Source organism: Taudactylus pleione, unplaced genomic scaffold (genome assembly GCF_031769625.1).
Source record: "Taudactylus pleione unplaced genomic scaffold, aTauple2 ptg000070l, whole genome shotgun sequence".
NCBI classification, from domain to species: Eukaryota; Metazoa; Chordata; class Amphibia; order Anura; family Myobatrachidae; genus Taudactylus; species Taudactylus pleione.
Window position 1 is genome coordinate 17,060,251 of NW_028284472.1, and position 25,881 is coordinate 17,086,131.

The 25,881-nt window shown below is 35.5% G+C and overlaps 10 non-coding genes across 10 annotated transcripts; all 10 read left to right on the top strand.

Annotated features, from left to right (window-relative positions):
- The first annotated feature begins 1,217 nt into the window (after nucleotides 1–1,217).
- TRNAR-UCU (transfer RNA arginine (anticodon UCU)) lies at nucleotides 1,218–1,303 on the top strand. Its single transcript is given in 2 exon segments — nucleotides 1,218–1,254; nucleotides 1,268–1,303. It is a non-coding gene; the product is annotated as a tRNA-Arg (tRNA).
- Nucleotides 1,304–8,908: 7,605 nt separating this feature from the next.
- On the top strand, nucleotides 8,909–8,994 carry TRNAR-UCU (transfer RNA arginine (anticodon UCU)). The gene is given in 2 exon segments: nucleotides 8,909–8,945; nucleotides 8,959–8,994. It is a non-coding gene; the product is annotated as a tRNA-Arg (tRNA).
- A 1,588-nt stretch (nucleotides 8,995–10,582) lies between these two features.
- Nucleotides 10,583–10,668, top strand: TRNAR-UCU (transfer RNA arginine (anticodon UCU)). Its single transcript is given in 2 exon segments — nucleotides 10,583–10,619; nucleotides 10,633–10,668. It is a non-coding gene; the product is annotated as a tRNA-Arg (tRNA).
- A 1,030-nt stretch (nucleotides 10,669–11,698) lies between these two features.
- Nucleotides 11,699–11,784, top strand: TRNAR-UCU (transfer RNA arginine (anticodon UCU)). Its single transcript is given in 2 exon segments — nucleotides 11,699–11,735; nucleotides 11,749–11,784. It is a non-coding gene; the product is annotated as a tRNA-Arg (tRNA).
- A 472-nt stretch (nucleotides 11,785–12,256) lies between these two features.
- Nucleotides 12,257–12,342, top strand: TRNAR-UCU (transfer RNA arginine (anticodon UCU)). The gene is given in 2 exon segments: nucleotides 12,257–12,293; nucleotides 12,307–12,342. It is a non-coding gene; the product is annotated as a tRNA-Arg (tRNA).
- A 1,587-nt stretch (nucleotides 12,343–13,929) lies between these two features.
- On the top strand, nucleotides 13,930–14,015 carry TRNAR-UCU (transfer RNA arginine (anticodon UCU)). Its single transcript is given in 2 exon segments — nucleotides 13,930–13,966; nucleotides 13,980–14,015. It is a non-coding gene; the product is annotated as a tRNA-Arg (tRNA).
- A 2,146-nt stretch (nucleotides 14,016–16,161) lies between these two features.
- On the top strand, nucleotides 16,162–16,247 carry TRNAR-UCU (transfer RNA arginine (anticodon UCU)). The gene is given in 2 exon segments: nucleotides 16,162–16,198; nucleotides 16,212–16,247. It is a non-coding gene; the product is annotated as a tRNA-Arg (tRNA).
- Nucleotides 16,248–19,508: 3,261 nt separating this feature from the next.
- TRNAR-UCU (transfer RNA arginine (anticodon UCU)) lies at nucleotides 19,509–19,594 on the top strand. Its single transcript is given in 2 exon segments — nucleotides 19,509–19,545; nucleotides 19,559–19,594. It is a non-coding gene; the product is annotated as a tRNA-Arg (tRNA).
- Nucleotides 19,595–21,182: 1,588 nt separating this feature from the next.
- On the top strand, nucleotides 21,183–21,268 carry TRNAR-UCU (transfer RNA arginine (anticodon UCU)). Its single transcript is given in 2 exon segments — nucleotides 21,183–21,219; nucleotides 21,233–21,268. It is a non-coding gene; the product is annotated as a tRNA-Arg (tRNA).
- A 2,146-nt stretch (nucleotides 21,269–23,414) lies between these two features.
- On the top strand, nucleotides 23,415–23,500 carry TRNAR-UCU (transfer RNA arginine (anticodon UCU)). The gene is given in 2 exon segments: nucleotides 23,415–23,451; nucleotides 23,465–23,500. It is a non-coding gene; the product is annotated as a tRNA-Arg (tRNA).
- Nucleotides 23,501–25,881: the final 2,381 nt, after the last annotated feature.

Genomic DNA, 25,881 nt, shown 5'->3' on the forward strand with positions numbered 1-25,881 from the left:
GTTTTTGCATTTGGGAGAACTATTGTAAATATCTGACACTCCTTTGCCACTCTATGTATTCTACAAGTGCTACAGTAGAACCAAGCGCGAAAGCTGCCAGGGGCACTGTGGTGCAATGGAAAGTGCGGTAGACTTCAAGTTGGTTGTAGTTATTCAAAAGTTGTGGGCTCGAGTCCCACCAGATTAATTCTTTAATTTTAAATGCAAATATTTAGGATTTACATTCAACTTTTTATAACAATATGATTGGAAATTGGAGATTCTTATACTACATAAAAAATATAATGATCGCTTTTTGACTGGAAAGTCCCTTTCAAAGTTAGATCACAAGTTACAATGTAATTTCAGATTCCTTTAAACCAGTAATTGGTGTTTTGAAAACACTTTTGTCTCTACTCAACTAGCCTTGCTCAGATTGAGGGGTATGTATTCTAAAACATCATAAAAAAATGTCTCCCTACAGTCATTAATTGTGTACCACAAATTATGTCACTAAATCCGCATACTTAAAATAGGACTTGCACCAAATATCAGCAAGAGGAAGACTCAGATATAGCTGTTTTTGCATTTGGGAGAACTATTGTAAATATCTGACACTCCTTTGCCACTCTATGTATTCTACAAGTGCTACAGTCGAACCAAGCGCAAAAACAGCCAGGGGCTCTGTGGCTCAATTGATAGCGCATTGGACTTCTAGTTGGTTGTAGTTATTCAAAGGTTGTGGCTTCAAGTCCCACCAGAGTTGTTCTTTAGTTTTAAATGCAAATATTTAGGATTTACATTCAACTTTTCATAACAATATGATTTGAGATTGGACATCCTTATACTACATAAACAATATAATGATCGGTTGTTGACTGGAAAGTTCCTTTCAAAGTTAAATCACAAGTTACAAGGTAATTTCAGATTAATTTAAACCAGTAATTGGTGTTTTGAAAACACTTTTATCTCTACTCAACTAGCCTTGCTCAGATTGAGGGGTATGTATTCTAAAACATCATAAAAAAATGTCTCCCTACAGTCATTAATTGTGTACCACAAATTAAGTCACTATATCCGCATACTTAAAATAGGACTTGCACCAAATATCAGCAAGAGGAAGACTCAGATATAGCTGTTTTTGCATTTGGGAGAACTATTGTAAATATCTGACACTCCTTTGCCACTCTATGTAATCTACAAGTGCAACAGTCGAACCAAGCTCTAAAACCACCAGTGGCTCTGTGGCGCAATGGATAGCGCATTGGACTTCTAGTTGGTTGTAGTTATTCAAAGGTTGTGGGTTCAAGTCCCACCAGAGTCGTTCTTTAGTTTTAAATGCAAATATTTAGGATTTACATTCCACTTTTCATAACAATATGATTGGAGATTGGACATCCTTATACTACATAAACAATATAATGATTGGTTATTAACTGGAAAGTCCCTTTCAAAGTTAGATTACAAGTTACAATGTAATTTCAGATTCCTTTAAACCAGTAATTGGTGTTTTGAAAACACTTTTGTCTCTTCTCAACTAGCCTTGCTCAGATTGAGTGGTATGTATTCTAAAACATCATAAAAAAATGTCTCCCTACAGTCCTTAATTGTGTACCACAAATTATGTCACTAAATCGCATACTTAAAATAAGACTTGCACCAAATATCAGCAAGAGGAAGACTCAGATATAGCTGTTTTTGCATTTGGGAGAACTATTGTAAATATCTGACACTCCTTTGCCACTCTATGTATTCTACAAGTGCTACAGTCGAACCAAGCGCTAAAGCTGCCAGGCGCGCTGTGGTGCAATGGAAAGCGCGGTAGACTTCTAGTTGGTTGTAGTTATTCAAAAGTTGTGGGCTCGAGTACCACCAGATTCATTCTTTAATTTTAAATGCAAATATTTAGGATTTACATTCAACTTTTTATAACAATATGATTGGAGATTGGAGATTCTTATACTACATAAACAATATAATGATCGCTTTTTGACTGGAAAGTCCCTTTCAAAGTTAGATCACAAGTTACAATGTAATTTCAGATTCCTTTAAACCAGTAATTGGTGTTTTGAAAACACTTTTGTCTCTACTCAACTAGCCTTGCTCAGATTGAGGGGTATGTATTCTAAAACATCATAAAAAAATGTCTCCCTACAGTCATTAATTGTGTACCACAAATTATGTCACTAAATCTGCATACTTAAAATAGGACTTGCACCAAATATCAGCAAGAGGAAGACTCAGATATAGCTGTTTTTGCATTTGGGAGAACTATTGTAAATATCTGACACTCCTTTGCCACTCTATGTATTCTACAAGTGCTACAGTCGAACCAAGCTCGAAAACAGCCAGTGGCTCTGTGGCGCAATGGATAGTGCATTGGACTTATAGTTGGTTGTAGTTATTCAAAGGTTTTGGGTTCGAGTCAAACCAGAGTCGTTCTTTAGTTTTAAATGCAAATATTTAAGATTTACATTCAACTTTTCATAACAATATGATTGGAGATTGGACATCCTTATAATACATAAACAATATAATGATCGGTTATTAACTGGAAAGTCCCTTTCAAAGTTAAATTACAAGTTACAAAGTAATTTCAGATTTCTTTAAACCAGTAATTGGTGTTTTGAAAACACTTTTGTCTCTTCTCAACTAGCCTTGCTCAGATTGAGTGGTATGTATTCTAAAACATCATAAAAAAATGTCTCCCTACAGTCCTTAATTGTGTACCACAAATTATGTCACTAAATCGCATACTTAAAATAAGACTTGCACCAAATATCAGCAAGAGGAAGACTCAGATATAGTTGTTTTTGCATTTGGGAGAACTATTGTAAATATCTGACACTCCTTTGCCACTCTATGTATTCTACAAGTGCTACAGTCGAACCAAGCGCTAAAGCTGGCAGGGGCGCTGTGGTGCAATGGAAAGCGCGGTAGACTTCTAGTTGGTTGTAGTTATTCAAAAGTTGTGGGCTCGAGTACCACCAGATTCATTCTTTAATTTTAAATGCAAATATTTAGGATTTACATTCAACTTTTTATAACAATATGATTGGAGATTGGAGATTCTTATACTACATAAACAATATAATGATCGCTTTTTGACTGGAAAGTCCCTTTCAAAGTTAGATCACAAGTTACAATGTAATTTCAGATTCCTTTAAACCAGTAATTGGTGTTTTGAAAACACTTTTGTCTCTACTCAACTAGCCTTGCTCAGATTGAGGGGTATGTATTCTAAAACATCATAAAAAAATGTCTCCCTACAGTCATTAATTGTGTACCACAAATTATGTCACTAAATCCGCATACTTAAAATAGGACTTGCACCAAATATCAGCAAGAGGAAGACTCAGATATAGCTGTTTTTGCATTTGGGAGAACTATTGTAAATATCTGACACTCCTTTGCCACTCTATGTATTCTACAAGTGCTACAGTCGAACCAAGCTCAAAAACAGCCAGTGGCTCTGTGGCGCAATGGATAGTGCATTGGACTTATAGTTGGTTGTAGTTATTCAAAGGTTGTGGGTTCGAGTCAAACCAGAGTCATTCTTTAGTTTTAAATGCAAATATTTAAGATTTACATTCAACTTTTCATAACAATATGATTGGAGATTGGACATCCTTATAATACATAAACAATATAATGATCGGTTATTAACTGGAAAGTCCCTTTCAAAGTTAAATTACAAGTTACAAAGTAATTTCAGATTTCTTTAAACCAGTAATTGGTGTTTTGAAAACACTTTTGTCTCTTCTCAACTAGCCTTGCTCAGATTGAGTGGTATGTATTCTAAAACATCATAAAAAAATGTCTCCCTACAGTCCTTAATTGTGTACCACAAATTATGTCACTAAATCGCATACTTAAAATAAGACTTGCACCAAATATCAGCAAGAGGAAGACTCAGATATAGCTGTTTTTGCATTTGGGAGAACTATTGTAAATATCTGACACTCCTTTGCCACTCTATGCATTCTACAAGTGCTACAGTCGAACCAAGCGCTAAAGCTGCCAGGGGCGCTGTGGTGCAATGGAAAGCGCAGTAGACTTCTAGTTGGTTGTAGTTATTCAAAAGTTGTGGGCTCGAGTACCACCAGATTCATTCTTTAATTTTAAATGCAAATATTTAGGATTTACATTCAACTTTTTATAACAATATGATTGGAGATTGGAGATTCTTATACTACATAAACAATATAATGATCGCTTTTTGACTGGAAAGTCCCTTTCAAAGTTAGATCACAAGTTACAATGTAATTTCAGATTCCTTTAAACCAGTAATTGGTGTTTTGAAAACACTTTTGTCTCTACTCAACTAGCCTTGCTCAGATTGAGGGGTATGTATTCTAAAACATCATAAAAAAATGTCTCCCTACAGTCATTAATTGTGTACCACAAATTATGTCACTAAATCCGCATACTTAAAATAGGACTTGCACCAAATATCAGCAAGAGGAAGACTCAGATATAGCTGTTTTTGCATTTGGGAGAACTATTGTAAATATCTGACACTCCTTTGCCACTCTATGTATTCTACAAGTGCTACAGTCGAACCAAGCTCGAAAACAGCCAGTGGCTCTGTGGCGCAATGGATAGTGCATTGGACTTATAGTTGGTTGTAGTTATTCAAAGGTTGTGGGTTCGAGTCAAACCAGAGTCATTCTTTAGTTTTAAATGCAAATATTTAAGATTATTTCAACTTTTCATAACAATATGATTGGAGATTGGACATCCTTATAATACATAAACAATATAATGATCGGTTATTAACTGGAAAGTCCCTTTCAAAGTTAAATTACAAGTTACAAAGTAATTTCAGATTTCTTTAAACCAGTAATTGGTGTTTTGAAAACACTTTTGTCTCTTCTCAACTAGCCTTGCTCAGATTGAGTGGTATGTATTCTAAAACATCATAAAAAAATGTCTCCCTACATTCCTTAATTGTGTACCACAAATTATGTCACTAAATCCGCATACTTAAAATAGGACTTGCACCAAATATCAGCAAGAGGAAGACTCAGATATAGCTGTTTTTGCATTTGGGAGAACTATTGTAAATATCTGACACTCTTTTGCCACTCTATGTATTCTACAAGTGCTACAGTCGAACCAACCTCGAAAACTGCCAGGGGCTCTGGGGCTCAATTGATAGCGCATTGGACTTCTAGTTGGTTGTAGTTATTCAAAGGTTGTGGCTTCAAGTCCCACCAGAGTCGTTTTTTAGGTTTAAATGCAAATATTTAGGATTTACATTCAACTTTTCATAACAATATGATTGGAGATTGGACATCCTTATACTACATAAACAATATAATGATCGGTTGTTGACTGGAAAGTTCCTTTCAAAGTTAGATCGCAAGTTACAATGTAATTTCAGATTCCTTTAAACCAGTAATTGGTGTTTTGAAAACACTTTTATCTCTACTCAACTAGCCTTGCTCAGATTGAGGGGTATGTATTCTAAAACATCATAAAAAAATGTCTCCCTACAGTCATTAATTGTGTACCACAAATTATGTCACTAAATCCGCATACTTAAAATAGGACTTGCACCAAATATCAGCAAGAGGAAGACTCAGATATAGCTGTTTTTGCATTTGGGAGAACTATTGTAAATATCTGATACTCCTTTGCCACTCTATGTATTCTACAAGTGCTACAGTCGAACCAAGCACTAAAACCGCCAGTGGCTCTGTGGCGCAATGGATAGTGCATTGGACTTCTAGTTGGTTGTAGTTATTCAAGGGTTGAGGGTTCGAGTCCCACCAGAGTCGTTCCTTAGTTTTAAATGCAAATATTTAGGATTTACATTCAACTATTCATAACAATATTATTGGAGATTGGACATCCTTATACTAAATAAACAATATAATGATCGGTTGTTGACAGGAAAGTTCCTTTCAAAGTTAGATCTTAAGTTACAATGTAATTTCAGATTCCTTTAAAACAGTAATTGGTGTTATGAAAACACTTTTGTCTCTACTCAACTAGCCTTGCTCAGATTGACGGGTATGTATTCTAAAACATCATAAAAAAATGTCTCCCTACAGTCCTTAATTGTGTACTACAAATTATGTCACTAAATGCGCATACTTAAAATAGGACTTGCACCAAATATCAGCAAGAGGAAGACTCAGATATAGCAGTTTTTGCATTTGGGAGAACTATTGTAAATTTCTGACACTCCTTTGCCACTCTATGTATTCTACAAGTGCTACAGTCGAACCAAGCGCCAAATCTGCAGGGGCTCTGTGGCGCAATGGATAGCGCATTGGACTTCTAGTTGGTTGTAGTTATTCAAAGGTTGTGGGTTCGACTCCCTTCAGAGTTATTCTTTAGTTTTAAATGCAAATATTTAAGATTTACATTCAACTTTTCATAACAATATGATTGGAGATTGGACATCCTTATACAGGTTCAGTCTCCCATATCCAAATATTCCGAAATACGGAATATTCCGAATTACGGAATAATTTCGGCTTGACTGAGATAATAAAACCTTTGATTTTTGATGGTTCAATGTACAAAAACTTTGTCTAAGGCACAAATTATTAAAAATATGGTATAAAATTACCTTCAGGTTGTGTGTATAGGGTGTAAATGCAACATTAGTTTATTTCATGTATGTACACAAACATTGCTTGAGCCACAAAATTATTGAAAATATTGTATAAAATGAGCTGCAGGCTGTGTGTATAAGGTGCATATAACACATATATGCATTATGTGTGTATATTGGGGTCCCATTCCCAAGATATTTCATTATGATATGCAATTATTCCAAAATACGGAATATTCCATTATCCAAAATACCCCTGGTACCAAGCTTTTTGGATATGGGAGACTCAATCAGTACTACATAAACAATATAATGATCGGTTTTTGACTGGAAAGTCCCTTTCAAAGTTAGATCACAAGTTACAATGTAATTTCAGATTCCTTTAAACCAGTAATTGGTGTTTTGAAAACATTTTTGTCTCTGCTCAACTAGCCTTGCTCAGATTGAGGGGTATGTATTCTAAAACATCATGAAAAAATGTCTCCCTACAGTCCTTAATTGTGTACCACAAATTATGTCACTAAATCCACATACTTAAAATAGGACTTGCACTAAATATCAGCAAGAGGAAGACTCAGATATAGCAGTTTTTGCATTTGGGAGAACTATTGTAAATATCTGACACTCCTTTGCCACTCTATGTATTCTACAAGTGCTACAGTCGAACCAAGCGCTAAAGCTGCCAGGGGCGCTGTGGTGCAATTGAAAGCGTGTTAGACTTCTAGTTGGTTGTAGTTATTCAAAAGTTGTGGGCTCGAGTCCCACCAGATTCATTCTTTAATTTTAAATGCAAATATTTATAATTTACATTCAACTTTTTATAACAATATGATTGGAGATTGGAGATTCTTATACTACATAAACAATATAATGATCGCTTTTTGACTGGAAAGTCCCTTTCAAAGTGAGATCACAAGTTACAATGTAATTTCAGATTCCTTTAAACCAGTAATTGGTGTTTTGAAAACACTTTTGTCTCTACTCACCTAGCCTTGCTCAGATTGAGGGGTATGTATTCTAAAACATCATAAAAAAATGTCTCCCTACAGTCATTAATTGTGTACCACAAATTATGTCACTAAATCCGCATACTTAAAATAGGACTTGCACCAAATATCAGCAAGAGGAAGACTCAGATATAGCTGTTTTTGCATTTGGGAGAACTATTGTAAATATCTGACACTCCTTTGCCACTCTATGTATTCTACAAGTGCTACAGTCGAACCAAGCTCAAAAACTGCCAGGGGCTCTGTGGCTCAATGGATAGCGCATTGGACTTCTAGTTGGTTGTAGTTATTCAAAGGTTGTGGCTTCAAGTCCCACCAGAGTCGTTCTTTAGTTTTAAATGCAAATATTTAGGATTTACATTCAACTTTTCATAACAATATGATTGGAGATTGGACATCCTTATACTACATAAACAATATAATGATCGGTTGTTGACTGGAAAGTCCGTTTCAAAGTTAGATCACAAGTTACAATGTAATTTCAGATTCCTTTAAACCCGTAATTGGTGTTTTGAAAACACTTTTATCTCTACTCAACTAGCCTTTCTCAGATTGAGTGGTATGTATTCTAAAACATCATAAAAAAATGTCTCCCTACAGTCCTTAATTGTGTACCACAAATTATGTCTCTAAATCCGCATACTTAAAATAGGACTTGCACCAAATATCAGCAAGAGGAAGACTCAGATATAGCTGTTTTTGCATTTGGGAGAACTATTGTAAATATCTGACACTCCTTTGCCACTCTATGTATTCTACAAGTGCTACAGTCGAACCAAGCGCTAAAGCTGCCAGGGGCGCTGTGGTGCAATGGAAAGCGCGTTAGACTTCTAGTTGGTTGTAGTTATTCGAAAGTTGTGGGCTCGAGTCCCACCAGATTCATTCTTTAATTTTAAATGCAAATATTTAGGATTTACATTCAACTTTTTATAACAATATGATTGGAGATTGGAGATTCTTATACTACATAAACAATATAATGATCGCTTTTTGACTGGAAAGTCCCTTTCAAAGTTAGATCACAAGTTACAATGTAATTTCAGATTCCTTTAAACCAGTAATTGGTGTTTTGAAAACACTTTTGTCTCTACTCAACTAGCCTTGCTCAGATTGAGTGGTATGTATTCTAAAACATCATAAAAAAATGTCTCCCTACTGTCATTAATTGTGTACCACAAATTATGTCACTAAATCCGCTTTCTTAAAATAGGACTTGCACCAAATATAAGCAAGAGGAAGACTCAGATATAGCTGTTTTTGCATTTGGAAGAACTATTGTAAATATCTGACACTCCTTTGCCACTCTATGTATTCTACAAGTGCTACAGTCGAACCAAGCTCTAAAACCGCCAGTGGCTCTGTGGCGCAATGGATAGCGCATAGGACTTCTAGTTGGTTGTAGTTATTCAAAAGTTGTGGGTTCAAGTCCCACCAGAGTCGTTCTTTAGTTTTAAATGCAAATATTTAGGATTTACATTCAACTTTTCATAACAATATGATTGGAGATTGGACATCCTTATACTACATAAACAATATAATGATCGGTTTTTAACTGGAAAGTCCCTTTCAAAGTTAGATTACAAGTTACAATGTAATTTCAGATTCTTTTAAACCAGTAATTGGTGTTTTGAAAACACTTTTGTCTCTACTCAACTAGCCTTGCTCAGATTGAGGGGTATGTATTCTAAAACATCATAAAAAAATGACTCCCTACAGTCATTAATTGTGTACCACAAATTATGTCACTAAATCCGCATACTTAAAATAGGACTTGCACCAAATATCAGCAAGAGGAAGACTCAGATATAGCTGTTTTTGCATTTGGGAGAACTATTGTAAATATCTGACACTCTTTTGCCACTCTATGTATTCTACAAGTGCTACAGTCGAACCAAGCTCGAAAACTACCAGGGGCTCTGTGGCTCAATGGATAGCGCATTGGACTTCTAGTTGGTTGTAGTTATTCAAAGGCTGTGGCTTCAAGTCCCACCAGAGTCATTCTTTAGTTTTAAATGCAAATATTTAGGATTTACATTCAACTTTTCATAACAATATGATTGGAGATTGGACATCCTTATACTACATAAACAATATAATGATCGGTTGTTGGCTGGAAAGTCCCTTTCAAAGTTAGATCACAAGTAACAATGTAATTTCAGACTCCTTTAAACCCGTTATTGGTGTTTTGAAAACACTTTTATCTCTACTCAACTAGCCTTTCTCAGATTGAGTGGTATGTATTCTAAAACATCATAAAAAAATGTCTCCCTACAGTCCTTAATTGTGTACCACAAATTATGTCTCTAAATCCGCATACTTAAAATAGGACTTGCACCAAATATCAGCAAGAGGAAGACTCAGATATAGCTGTTTTTGCATTTGGGAGAACTATTGTAAATATCTGACACTCCTTTGCCACTCTATGTATTCTAAAAGTGCTACAGTCGAACCAAGCGCTAAAGCTGCCAGGGGCGCTGTGGTGCAATGGAAAGCGCGTTAGACTTCTAGTTGGTTGTAGTTATTCGAAAGTTGTGGGCTCGAGTCCCACCAGATTTATTCTTTAATTTTAAATGCAAATATTTAGGATTTACATTCAACTTTTTATAACAATATGATTGGAGATTGGAGATTCTTATACTACATAAACAATATAATGATCGCTTTTTGACTGGAAAGTCCCTTTCAAAGTTAGATCACAAGTTACAATGTAATTTCAGATGCCTTTAAACCAGTAATTGGTGTTTTGAAAACACTTTTGTCTCTACTCAACTAGCCTTGCTCAGATTGAGGGGTATGTATTCTAAAACATCATAAAAAAATGTCTCCCTACTGTCATTAATTGTGTACCACAAATTATGTCACTAAATCCGCTTTCTTAAAATAGGACTTGCACCAAATATCAGCAAGAGGAAGACTGAGATATAGCTGTTTTTGCATTTGGGAGAACTATTGTAAATATCTGACACTCCTTTGCCACTCTATGTATTCTACAAGTGCTACAGTCGAACCAAGCTCTAAAACCACCAGCGGCTCTGTGGCGCAATGGATAGCGCATTGGACTTCTAGTTGGTTGTAGTTAGTCAAAGGTTGTGGGTTCGAGTCCCACCAGAGTTGTTCTTTAGTTTTAAATGCAAATATTTAGGAACTACATTCCACTTTTCATAACAATGTGATTGGAGATTGGACATCCTTATACTACATAAACAATATAATGATCGGTTGTTGACTGGAAAGTTCCTTTCAAAGTTAGATCACAAGTTACAATGTAATTTCAGATTCCTTAAAACCAGTAATTGGTGTTTTGAAAACACTTTTATCTCTACTCAACTAGCCTTTCTCAGATTGAGTGGTATGTATTCTAAAACATCATAAAAAAATGTCTCCCTACAGTCCTTATTTGTGTACCACAAATTATGACACTAAATCCGCATACTTAAAATAGGACTTGCACCAAATATCAGCAAGAGGAAGACTCAGATATAGCTGTTTTTGCATTTGGGAGAACTATTGTAAATATCTGACACTCCTTTGCCACTCTATGTATTCTAAAAGTGCTATAGTCGAACCAAGCGCTAAAGCTGCCAGGGGCGCTGTGGTGCAATGGAAAGTGTGTTAGACTTCTAGTTGGTTGTAGTTATTCAAAAGTTGTGGGCTCGAGTCCCAACAGATTCATTCTTTAATTTTAAATGCAAATATTTAGGATTTACATTCAACTTTTTATAACAATATGATTGGAGATAGGAGATTCTTATACTACATAAACAATATAATGATCGCTTTTTGACTGGAAAGTCCCTTTCAAAGTTAGATCACAAGTTACAATGTAATTTCAGATTCTTTTAAACCAGTAATTGGTGTTTTGAAAACACTTTTGTCTCTACTCAACTAGCCTTGCTCAGATTGAGGGGTATGTATTCTAAAACATCATAAAAAAATGTCTCCCTACTGTCATTAATTGTGTACCACAAATTATGTCACTAAATCCGCTTTCTTAAAATAGGACTTGCACCAAATATCAGCAAGAGGAAGACTCAGATATAGCTGTTTTTGCATTTGGGAGAACTATTGTAAATATCTGACACTCCTTTGCCACTCTATGTATTCTACAAGTGCTACAGTCGAACCAAGCTCTAAAACCGCCAGTGGCTCTGTGGCGCAATGGATAGCGCATAGGACTTCTAGTTGGTTGTAGTTATTCAAAGGTTGTGGGTTCAAGTCCCACCAGAGTCGTTCTTTAGTTTTAAATGCAAATATTTAGGATTTACATTCAACTTTTCATAACAATATGATTGGAGATTGGACATCCTTATACTACATAAACAATATAATGATCGGTTGTTGACTGGAAAGTCCCTTTCAAAGTTAGATCACAAGTTACAATGTAATTTCAGATTCCTTTAAACCCGTAATTGGTGTTTTGAAAACACTTTTATCTCTACTCAACTAGCCTTGCTCAGATTGAGGGGTATGTATTCTAAAACATCATAAAAAAATGTCTCCCTACTGTCATTAATTGTGTACCACAAATTATGTCACTAAATCCGCTTTCTTAAAATAGGACTTGCACCAAATATCAGCAAGAGGAAGACTCAGATATAGCTGTTTTTGCATTTGGGAGAACTATTGTAAATGTCTGACACTCCTTTGCCACTCTATGTATTCTACAAGTGCTACAGTCGAACCAAGCTCTAAAACCACCAGTGGCTCTGTGGCGCAATGGATAGCGCATTGGACTTCTAGTTGGTTGTAGTTATTCAAAGGTTGTGGGTTTGAGTCCCACCAGAGTCATTCTTTAGTTTTAAATGCAAATATTTAGGATTTACATTCAACTTTTCATAACAATATGATTGGAGATTGGACATCCTTATACTACATAAACAATATAATGATCGGTTGTTGACTGGAAAGTTCCTTTCAAAGTTAGATCACAGGTTACAATGTAATTTCAGATTCCTTAAAACCAGTAATTGGTGTTTTGAAAACACTTTTATCTCTACTCAACTAGCCTTTCTCAGATTGAGTGGTATGTATTCTAAAACATCATAAAAAAATGTCTCCCTACAGTCCTTATTTGTGTACCACAAATTTTGACACTAAATCCGCATACTTAAAATAGGACTTGCACCAAATATCAGCAAGAGGAAGACTCAGATATAGCTGTTTTTGCATTTGGGAGAACTATTGTAAATATCTGACACTCCTTTGCCACTCTATGTATTCTACAAGTGCTACAGTCGAACCAAGCGCTAAAGCTGCCAGGGGCGCTGTGGTGCAATGGAAAGCGCGTTAGACTTCTAGTTGGTTGTAGTTATTCAAAAGTTGTGGGCTCGAGTCCCACCAGATTCATTCTTTAATTTTAAATGCAAATATTTAGGATTTACATTCAACTTTTTATAACAATATGATTGGAGATTGGAGATTCTTATACTACATAAACAATATAATGATCGCTTTTTGACTGGAAAGTCCCTTTCAAAGTTAGATCACAAGTTACAATGTAATTTCAGATTCTTTTAAACCAGTAATTGGTGTTTTGAAAACACTTTTGTCTCTACTCAACTAGCCTTGCTCAGATTGAGGGGTATGTATTCTAAAACATCATAAAAAAATGACTCCCTACAGTCATTAATTGTGTACCACAAATTATGTCACTAAATCTGCATACTTAAAATAGGACTTGCACCAAATATCAGCAAGAGGAAGACTCAGATATAGCTGTTTTTGCATTTGGGAGAACTATTGTAAATATCTGACACTCTTTTGCCACTCTATGTATTCTACAAGTGCTACAGTCGAACCAAGCGCTAAAACTGCCAGGGGCTCTGTGGCTCAATGGATAGCGCATTGGACTTCTAGTTGGTTGTAGTTATTCAAAGGCTGTGGCTTCAAGTCCCACCAGAGTCATTCTTTAGTTTTAAATGCAAATATTTAGGATTTACATTCAACTTTTTATAACAATATGATTGGAGATTGGAGATTCTTATACTACATAAACAATATAATGATCGCTTTTTGACTGGAAAGTCCCTTTCAAAGTTAGATCACAAGTTACAATGTAATTTCAGATGCCTTTAAACCAGTAATTGGTGTTTTGAAAACACTTTTGTCTCTACTCAACTAGCCTTGCTCAGATTGAGGGGTATGTATTCTAAAACATCATAAAAAATGTCTCCCTACTGTCATTAATTGTGTACCACAAATTATGTCACTAAATCCGCTTTCTAAAAATAGGACTTGCACCAAATATCAGCAAGAGGAAGACTCAGATATAGCTGTTTTTGCATTTGGGAGAACTATTGTAAATATCTGACACTCCTTTGCCACTCTATATATTCTACAAGTGCTACAGTCGAACCAAGCTCTAAAACCACCAGTGGCTCTGTGGCGCAATGGATAGCGCATTGGACTTCTAGTTGGTTGTAGTTATTCAAAGGTTGTGGGTTTGAGTCCCACCAGAGTCGTTCTTTAGTTTTAAATGCAAATATTTAGGAACTACATTCCACTTTTCATAACAATATGATTGGAGATTGGACATCCTTATACTACATAAACAATATAATGATCGGTTGTTGACTGGAAAGTTCCTTTCAAAGTTAGATCACAAGTTACAATGTAATTTCAGATTCCTTAAAACCAGTAATTGGTGTTTTGAAAACACTTTTATCTCTACTCAACTAGCCTTTCTCAGATTGAGTGGTATGTATTCTAAAACATCATAAAAAAATGTCTCCCTACAGTCCTTATTTGTGTACCACAAATTATGACACTAAATCTGCATACTTAAAATAGGACTTGCACCAAATATCAGCAAGAGGAAGACTCAGATATAGCTGTTTTTGCATTTGGGAGAACTATTGTAAATATCTGACACTCCTTTGCCACTCTATGTATTCTACAAGTGCTACAGTCGAACCAAGCGCTAAAGCTGCCAGGGGCGCTGTGGTGCAATGGAAAGCGCATTAGACTTCTAGTTGGTTGTAGTTATTCAAAAGTTGTGGGCTCGAGTCCCACCAGATTCATTCTTTAATTTTAAATGCAAATATTTAGGATTTACATTCAACTTTTTATAACAATATGATTGGAGATTGGAGATTCTTATATTACATAAACAATATAATGATCGTTTTTTGACTGGAAAGTCCCTTTCAAAGTTAGATCACAAGTTACAATGTAATTTCAGATTCATTTAAACCAGTAATTGGTGTTTTGAAAACACTTTTGTCTCTACTCAACTAGCCTTGCTCAGATTGAGGGGTATGTATTCTAAAACATCATAAAAAAATGACTCCCTACAGTCATTAATTGTGTACCACAAATTATGTCACTAAATCCGCATACTTAAAATAGGACTTGCACCAAATATCAGCAAGAGGAAGACTCAGATATAGCTGTTTTTGCATTTGGGAGAACTATTGTAAATATCTGACACTCTTTTGCCACTCTATGTATTCTACAAGTGCTACAGTCGAACCAAGCTCGAAAACTGCCAGGTGCTCTGTAGCTCAATGGATAGCGCATTGGACTTCTAGTTGGTTGTAGTTATTCAAAGGCTGTGGCTTCAAGTCCCACCAGAGTCATTCTTTAGTTTTAAATGCAAATATTTAGGATTTACATTCAACTTTTCATAACAATATGATTGGAGATTGGACATCCTTATACTACATAAACAATATAATGATCGGTTGTTGACTGGAAAGTTCCTTTCAAAGTTCGATCACAAGTTACAATGTAATTTCAGATTCCTTAAAACCAGTAATTGGTGTTTTGAAAACACTTTTATCTCTACTCAACTAGCCTTTCTCAGATTGAGTGGTATGTATTCTAAAACATCATAAAAAAATGTCTCCCTACAGTCCTTATTTGTGTACCACAAACTATGACACTAAATCTGCATACTTAAAATAGGACTTGCACCAAATATCAGCAAGAGGAAGACTCAGATATAGCTGTTTTTGCATTTGGGAGAACTATTGTAAATATCTGACACTCCTTTGCCACTCTATGTATTCTACAAGTGCTACAGTCGAACCAAGCGCTAAAGCTGCCAGGGGCGCTGTGGTGCAATGGAAAGCACATTAGACTTCTAGTTGGTTGTAGTTATTCAAAAGTTGTGGGCTCGAGTCCCACCAGATTCATTCTTTAATTTTAAATGCAAATATTTAGGATTTACATTCAACTTTTTATAACAATATGATTGGAGATTGGAGATTCTTATACTACATAAACAATATAATGATCGCTTTTTGACTGGAAAGTCCCTTTCAAAGTTAGATCACAAGTTACAATGTAATTTCAGATTCTTTTAAACCAGTAATTGGTGTTTTGAAAACACTTTTGTCTCTACTCAACTAGCCTTGCTCAGATTGAGGGGTATGTATTCTAAAACATCATAAATAAATGACTCCCTACAGTCATTAATTGTGTACCACAAATTATGTCACTAAATCCGCTTTCTTAAAATAGGACTTGCACCAAATATCAGCAAGAGGAAGACTCAGATATAGCTGTTTTTGCATTTGGGAGAACTATTGTAAATATCTGACACTCCTTTGCCACTCTATGTATTCTACAAGTGCTACAGTCGAACCAAGCTCTAAAACCACCAGTGGCTCTGTGGCGCAATGGATAGCGCATTGGACTTCTAGTTGGTTGTAGTTATTCAAAGGTTGTGGGTTCGAGTCCCACCAGAGTCGTTTTTTAGTTTTAAATGCAAATATTTAGGAACTACATTCCACTTTTCATAACAATATGATTGGAGATTGGACATCCTTATACTACATAAACAATATAATGATCGGTTGTTGACTGGAAAGTTCCTTTCAAAGTTAGATCACAAGTTACAATGTAATTTCAGATTCCTTAAAACCAGTAATTGGTGTTTTGAAAACACTTTTATCTCTACTCAACTAGCCTTTCTCAGATTGAGTGGTATGTATTCTAAAACATCATAAAAAAATGTCTCCCTACAGTCCTTATTTGTGTACCACAACTTATGACACTAAATCTGCATACTTAAAATAGGACTTGCACCAAATATCAGCAAGAGGAAGACTCAGATATAGCTGTTTTTGCATTTGGGAGAACTATTGTAAATATCTGACACTCCTTTGCCACTCTATGTATTCTACAAGTGCTACAGTCGAACCAAGCGCTAAAGCTGCCAGGGGCGCTGTGGTGCAATGGAAAGCGCATTAGACTTCTAGTTGGTTGTAGTTATTCAAAAGTTGTGGGCTCGAGTCCCACCAGATTCATTCTTTAATTTTAAATGCAAATATTTAGGATTTACATTCAACTTTTTATAACAATATGATTGGAGATTGGAGATTCTTATACTACATAAACAATATAATGATCGTTTTTTGACTGGAAAGTCCCTTTCAAAGTTAGATCACAAGTTACAATGTAATTTCAGATTCTTTTAAACCAGTAATTGGTGTTTTGAAAACACTTTTGTCTCTACTCAACTAGCCTTGCTCAGATTGAGGGGTATGTATTCTAAAACATCATAAAAAAATGACTCCCTACAGTCATTAATTGTGTACCACAAATTATGTCACTAAATCCGCATACTTAAAATAGGACTTGCACCAAATATCAGCAAGAGGAAGACTCAGATATAGCTGTTTTTGCATTTGGGAGAACTATTGTAAATATCTGACACTCTTTTGCCACTCTATGTATTCTACAAGTGCTACAGTCGAACCAAGCTCAAAAACTGCCAGGTGCTCTGTAGCTCAATGGATAGCGCATTGGACTTCTAGTTGGTTGTAGTTATTCAAAGGCTGTGGCTTCAAGTCCCACCAGAGTCGTTCTTTAGTTTTAAATGCAAATATTTAGGATTTACATTCAACTTTTCATAACAATATGATTAGAGATTTGACATCCTTATACTACATAAACAATATAATGATCGGTTGTTGACTGGAAAGTTCCTTTCAAAGTTAGATCACAAGTTACAATGTAATTTCAGATTCCTTAAAACCAGTAATTGGTGTTTTGAAAACACTTTTATCTCTACTCAACTAGCCTTTCTCAGATTGAGTTGTATGTATTCTAAAACATCATAAAAAAATGTCTCCCTACAGTCCTTATTTGTGTACCACAAATTATGACACTAAATCTGCATACTTAAAATAGGACTTGCACCAAATATCAGCAAGAGGAAGACTCAGATATAGCTGTTTTTGCATTTGGGAGAACTATTGTAAATATCTGACACTCCTTTGCCACTCTATGTATTCTACAAGTGCTACAGTCGAACCAAGCGCTAAAGCTGCCAGGGGCGCTGTGGTGCAATGGAAAGCGCGTTAGACTTCTAGTTGGTTGTAGTTATTCAAAAGTTGTGGGCTTGAGTCCCACCAGATTCATTCTTTAATTTTAAATGCAAATATTTAGGATTTACATTCAACTTTTTATAACAATATGATTGGAGATTGGAGATTCTTATACTACATAAACAATATAATGATCGCTTTTTGACTGGAAAGTCCCTTTCAAAGTTAGATCACAAGTTACAATGTAATTTCAGATTCTTTTAAACCAGTAATTGGTGTTTTGAAAACACTTTTGTCTCTACTCAACTAGCCTTGCTCAGATTGAGGGGTATGTATTCTAAAACATCATAAAAAAATGACTCCCTACAGTCATTAATTGTGTACCACAAATTATGTCACTAAATCCGCATACTTAAAATAGGACTTGCACCAAATATCAGCAAGAGGAAGACTCAGATATAGCTGTTTTTGCATTTGGGAGAACTATTGTAAATATCTGACACTCTTTTGCCACTCTATGTATTCTACAAGTGCTACAGTCGAACCAAGCTCAAAAACTGCCAGGTGCTCTGTAGCTCAATGGATAGCGCATTGGACTTCTAGTTGGTTGTAGTTATTCAAAGGCTGTGGCTTCAAGTCCCACCAGAGTTGTTCTTTAGTTTTAAATGCAAATATTTAGGATTTACATTCAACTTTTCATAACAATATGATTGGAGATTGGACATCCTTATACTACATAAACAATATAATGATCGGTTGTTGACTGGAAAGTTCCTTTCAAAGTTAGATCACAAGTTACAATGTAATTTCAGATTCCTTAAAACCAGTAATTGGTGTTTTGAAAACACTTTTATCTCTACTCAACTAGCCTTTCTCAGATTGAGTGGTATGTATTCTAAAACATCATAAAAAATGTCTCCCTACAGTCCTTATTTGTGTACCACAAATTATGACACTAAATCTGCATACTTAAAATAGGACTTGCACCAAATATCAGCAAGAGGAAGACTCAGATATAGCTGTTTTTGCATTTGGGAGAACTATTGTAAATATCTGACACTCTTTTGCCACTCTATGTATTCTACACGTGCTACAGTCGAACCAAGCTCAAAAACTGCCAGGTCCTCTGTGGCTCAATGGATAGCGCATTGGACTTCTAGTTGGTTGTAGTTATTCAAAGGCTGTGGCTTCAAGTCCCACCAGAGTCGTTCTTTAGTTTTAAATGCAAATATTTAGGATTTACATTCAACTTTTCATAACAATATGATTGGAGATTGGACATCCTTATACTACATAAACAATATAATGATCGCTTTTTGACTGGAAAGTCCCTTTCAAAGTTAGATCACAAGTTACAATGTAATTTCAGATGCCTTTAAACCAGTAATTGGTGTTTTGAAAACACTTTTGTCTCTACTCAACTAGCCTTGCTCAGATTGAGGGGTATGTATTCTAAAACATCATAAAAAAATGTCTCCCTACTGTCATTAATTGTGTACCACAAATTATGTCACTAAATCCGCTTTCTTAAAATAGGACTTGCACCAAATATCAGCAAGAGGAAGACTCAGATATAGCTGTTTTTGCATTTGGGAGAACTATTGTAAATATCTGACACTCCTTTGCAACTATATGTATTCTACAAGTGCTACAGTCGAACCAAGCTCTAAAACCACCAGTGGCTCTGTGGCGCAATGGATAGCGCATTGGACTTCTAGTTGGTTGTAGTTATTCAAAGGTTGTGGGTTCGAGTCCCACCAGAGTCGTTCTTTAGTTTTAAATGCAAATATTTAGGAACTACATTCCACTTTTCATAACAATATGATTGGAGATTGGACATCCTTATACTACATAAACAATATAATGATCGGTTGTTGACTGGAAAGTTCCTTTCAAAGTTAGATCACAAGTTACAATGTAATTTCAGATTCCTTAAAACCAGTAATTGGTGTTTTGAAAACACTTTTATCTCTACTCAACTAGCCTTTCTCAGATTGAGTGGTATGTATTCTAAAACATCATAAAAAAATGTCTCCCTACAGTCCTTATTTGTGTACCACAAATTTTGACACTAAATCCGCATACTTAAAATAGGACGTGCACCAAATATCAGCAAGAGGAAGACTCAGATATAGCTGTTTTTGCATTTGGGAGAACTATTGTAAATATCTGACACTCCTTTGCCACTCTATGTATTCTACAAGTGCTACAGTCGAACCAAGCGCTAAAGCTGCCAGGGGCGCTGTGGTGCAATGGAAAGCGCGTTAGACTTCTAGTTGGTTGTAGTTATTCAAAAGTTGTGGGCTCGAGTCCCACCAGATTCATTCTTTAATTTTAAATGCAAATATTTAGGATTTACATTCAACTTTTTATAACAATATGATTGGAGATTGGAGATTCTTATACTACATAAACAATATAATGATCGCTTTTTGACTGGAAAGTCCCTTTCAAAGTTAGATCACAAGTTACAATGTAATTTCAGATTCTTTTAAACCAGTAATTGGTGTTTTGAAAACACTTTTGTCTCTACTCAACTAGCCTTGCTCAGATTGAGGGGTATGTATTCTAAAACATCATAAAAAAATGACTCCCTACAGTCATTAATTGTGTACCACAAATTATGTCACTAAATCTGCATACTTAAAATAGGACTTGCACCAAATATCAGCAAGAGGAAGACTCAGATATAGCTGTTTTTGCATTTGGGAGAACTATTGTAAATATCTGACACTCTTTTGCCACTCTATGTATTCTACAAGTGCTACAGTCGAACCAAGCGCTAAAACTGCCAGGGGCTCTGTGGCTCAATGGATAGCGCATTGGACTTCTAGTTGGTTGTAGTTATTCAAAGGCTGTGGCTTCAAGTCCCACCAGCGTCATTCTTTAGTTTTAAATGCAAATATTTAGGATTTACATTCAACTTTTTATAACAATATGATTGGAGATTGGAGATTCTTATACTACATAAACAATATAATGATCGCTTTTTGACTGGAAAGTCCCTTTCAAAGTTAGATCACAAGTTACAATGTAATTTCAGATGCCTTTAAACCAGTAATTGGTGTTTTGAAAACACTTTTGTCTCTACTCAACTAGCCTTGCTCAGATTGAGGGGTATGTATTCTAAAACATCATAAAAAAATGTCTCCCTACTGTCATTAATTGTGTACCACAAATTATGTCACTAAATCCGCTTTCTAAAAATAGGACTTGCACCAAATATCAGCAAGAGGAAGACTCAGATATAGCTGTTTTTGCATTTGGGAGAACTATTGTAAATATCTGACACTCCTTTGCCACTCTATATATTCTACAAGTGCTACAGTCGAACCAAGCTCTAAAACCACCAGTGGCTCTGTGGCGCAATGGATAGCGCATTGGACTTCTAGTTGGTTGTAGTTATTCAAAGGTTGTGGGTTCGAGTCCCACCAGAGTCGTTCTTTAGTTTTAAATGCAAATATTTAGGAACTACATTCCACTTTTCATAACAATATGATTGGAGATTGGACATCCTTATACTACATAAACAATATAATGATCGGTTGTTGACTGGAAAGTTCCTTTCAAAGTTAGATCACAAGTTACAATGTAATTTCAGATTCCTTAAAACCAGTAATTGGTGTTTTGAAAACACTTTTATCTCTACTCAACTAGCCTTTCTCAGATTGAGTGGTATGTATTCTAAAACATCATAAAAAAATGTCTCCCTACAGTCCTTATTTGTGTACCACAAATTATGACACTAAATCTGCATACTTAAAATAGGACTTGCACCAAATATCAGCAAGAGGAAGACTCAGATATAGCTGTTTTTGCATTTGGGAGAACTATTGTAAATATCTGACACTCCTTTGCCACTCTATGTATTCTACAAGTGCTACAGTCGAACCAAGCGCTAAAGCTGCCAGGGGCGCTGTGGTGCAATGGAAAGCGCATTAGACTTCTAGTTGGTTGTAGTTATTCAAAAGTTGTGGGCTCGAGTCCCACCAGATTCATTCTTTAATTTTAAATGCAAATATTTAGGATTTACATTCAACTTTTTATAACAATATGATTGGAGATTGGAGATTCTTATACTACATAAACAATATAATGATCGTTTTTTGACTGGAAAGTCCCTTTCAAAGTTAGATCACAAGTTACAATGTAATTTCAGATTCATTTAAACCAGTAATTGGTGTTTTGAAAACACTTTTGTCTCTACTCAACTAGCCTTGCTCAGATTGAGGGGTATGTATTCTAAAACATCATAAAAAAATGACTCCCTACAGTCATTAATTGTGTACCACAAATTATGTCACTAAATCCGCATACTTAAAATAGGACTTGCACCAAATATCAGCAAGAGGAAGACTCAGATATAGCTGTTTTTGCATTTGGGAGAACTATTGTAAATATCTGACACTCTTTTGCCACTCTATGTATTCTACAAGTGCTACAGTCGAACCAAGCTCGAAAACTGCCAGGTGCTCTGTAGCTCAATGGATAGCGCATTGGACTTCTATTTGGTTGTAGTTATTCAAAGGCTGTGGCTTCAAGTCCCACCAGAGTCATTCTTTAGTTTTAAATGCAAATATTTAGGATTTACATTCAACTTTTCATAACAATATGATTGGAGATTGGACATCCTTATACTACATAAACAATATAATGATCGGTTGTTGACTGGAAAGTTCCTTTCAAAGTTCGATCACAAGTTACAATGTAATTTCAGATTCCTTAAAACCAGTAATTGGTGTTTTGAAAACACTTTTATCTCTACTCAACTAGCCTTTCTCAGATTGAGTGGTATGTATTCTAAAACATCATAAAAAAATGTCTCCCTACAGTCCTTATTTGTGTACCACAAACTATGACACTAAATCTGCATACTTAAAATAGGACTTGCACCAAATATCAGCAAGAGGAAGACTCAGATATAGCTGTTTTTGCATTTGGGAGAACTATTGTAAATATCTGACACTCCTTTGCCACTCTATGTATTCTACAAGTGCTACAGTCGAACCAAGCGCTAAAGCTGCCAGGGGCGCTGTGGTGCAATGGAAAGCACGTTAGACTTCTAGTTGGTTGTAGTTATTCAAAAGTTGTGGGCTCGAGTCCCACCAGATTCATTCTTTAATTTTAAATGCAAATATTTAGGATTTACATTCAACTTTTTATAACAATATGATTGGAGATTGGAGATTCTTATACTACATAAACAATATAATGATCGCTTTTTGACTGGAAAGTCCCTTTCAAAGTTAGATCACAAGTTACAATGTAATTTCAGATTCTTTTAAACCAGTAATTGGTGTTTTGAAAACACTTTTGTCTCTACTCAACTAGCCTTGCTCAGATTGAGGGGTATGTATTCTAAAACATCATAAAAAAATGACTCCCTACAGTCATTAATTGTGTACCACAAATTATGTCACTAAATCCGCTTTCTTAAAATAGGACTTGCACCAAATATCAGCAAGAGGAAGACTCAGATATAGCTGTTTTTGCATTTGGGAGAACTATTGTAAATATCTGACACTCCTTTGCCACTCTATGTATTCTACAAGTGCTACAGTCGAACCAAGCTCTAAAACCACCAGTGGCTCTGTGGCGCAATGGATAGTGCATTGGACTTCTAGTTGGTTGTAGTTATTCAAAGGTTGTGGGTTCGAGTCCCACCAGAGTCGTTTTTTAGTTTTAAATGCAAATATTTAGGAACTACATTCCACTTTTCATAACAATATGATTGGAGATTGGACATCCTTATACTACATAAACAATATAATGATCGGTTGTTGACTGGAAAGTTCCTTTCAAAGTTAGATCACAAGTTACAATGTAATTTCAGATTCCTTAAAACCAGTAATTGGTGTTTTGAAAACACTTTTATCTCTACTCAACTAGCCTTTCTCAGATTGAGTGGTATGTATTCTAAAACATCATAAAAAAATGTCTCCCTACAGTCCTTATTTGTGTACCACAACTTATGACACTAAATCTGCATACTTAAAATAGGACTTGCACCAAATATCAGCAAGAGGAAGACTCAGATATAGCTGTTTTTGCATTTGGGAGAACTATTGTAAATATCTGACACTCCTTTGCCACTCTATGTATTCTACAAGTGCTACAGTCGAACCAAGCGCTAAAGCTGCCAGGGGAGCTGTGGTGCAATGGAAAGCGCATTAGACTTCTAGTTGGTTGTAGTTATTCAAAAGTTGTGGGCTCGAGTCCCACCAGATTCATTCTTTAATTTTAAATGCAAATATTTAGGATTTACATTCAACTTTTTATAACAATATGATTGGAGATTGGAGATTCTTATACTACATAAACAATATAATGATCGTTTTTTGACTGGAAAGTCCCTTTCAAAGTTAGATCACAAGTTACAATGTAATTTCAGATTCTTTTAAACCAGTAATTGGTGTTTTGAAAACACTTTTGTCTCTACTCAACTAGCCTTGCTCAGATTGAGGGGTATGTTTTCTAAAACATCATAAAAAAATGACTCCCTACAGTCATTAATTGTGTACCACAAATTATGTCACTAAATCCGCATACTTAAAATAGGACTTGCACCAAATATCAGCAAGAGGAAGACTCAGATATAGCTGTTTTTGCATTTGGGAGAACTATTGTAAATATCTGACACTCTTTTGCCACTCTATGTATTCTACAAGTGCTACAGTCGAACCAAGCTCAAAAACTGCCAGGTGCTCTGTAGCTCAATGGATAGCGCATTGGACTTCTAGTTGGTTGTAGTTATTCAAAGGCTGTGGCTTCAAGTCCCACCAGAGTCGTTCTTTAGTTTTAAATGCAAATATTTAGGATTTACATTCAACTTTTCATAACAATATGATTAGAGATTTGACATCCTTATACTACATAAACAATATAATGATCGGTTGTTGACTGGAAAGTTCCTTTCAAAGTTAGATCACAAGTTACAATGTAATTTCAGATTCCTTAAAACCAGTAATTGGTGTTTTGAAAACACTTTTATCTCTACTCAACTAGCCTTTCTCAGATTGAGTTGTATGTATTCTAAAACATCATAAAAAAATGTCTCCCTACAGTCCTTATTTGTGTACCACAAATTATGACACTAAATCTGCATACTTAAAATAGGACTTGCACCAAATATCAGCAAGAGGAAGACTCAGATATAGCTGTTTTTGCATTTGGGAGAACTATTGTAAATATCTGACACTCCTTTGCCACTCTATGTATTCTACAAGTGCTACAGTCGAACCAAGCGCTAAAGCTGCCAGGGGCGCTGTGGTGCAATGGAAAGCGCGTTAGACTTCTAGTTGGTTGTAGTTATTCAAAAGTTGTGGGCTTGAGTCCCACCAGATTCATTCTTTAATTTTAAATGCAAATATTTAGGATTTACATTCAACTTTTTATAACAATATGATTGGAGATTGGAGATTCTTATACTACATAAACAATATAATGATCGCTTTTTGACTGGAAAGTCCCTTTCAAAGTTAGATCACAAGTTACAATGTAATTTCAGATTCTTTTAAACCAGTAATTGGTGTTTTGAAAACACTTTTGTCTCTACTCAACTAGCCTTGCTCAGATTGAGGGGTATGTATTCTAAAACATCATAAAAAAATGACTCCCTACAGTCATTAATTGTGTACCACAAATTATGTCACTAAATCCGCATACTTAAAATAGGACTTGCACCAAATATCAGCAAGAGGAAGACTCAGATATAGCTGTTTTTGCATTTGGGAGAACTATTGTAAATATCTGACACTCTTTTGCCACTCTATGTATTCTACAAGTGCTACAGTCGAACCAAGCTCAAAAACTGCCAGGTGCTCTGTAGCTCAATGGATAGCGCATTGGACTTCTAGTTGGTTGTAGTTATTCAAAGGCTGTGGCTTCAAGTCCCACCAGAGTTGTTCTTTAGTTTTAAATGCAAATATTTAGGATTTACATTCAACTTTTCATAACAATATGATTGGAGATTGGACATCCTTATACTACATAAACAATATAATGATCGGTTGTTGACTGGAAAGTTCCTTTCAAAGTTAGATCACAAGTTACA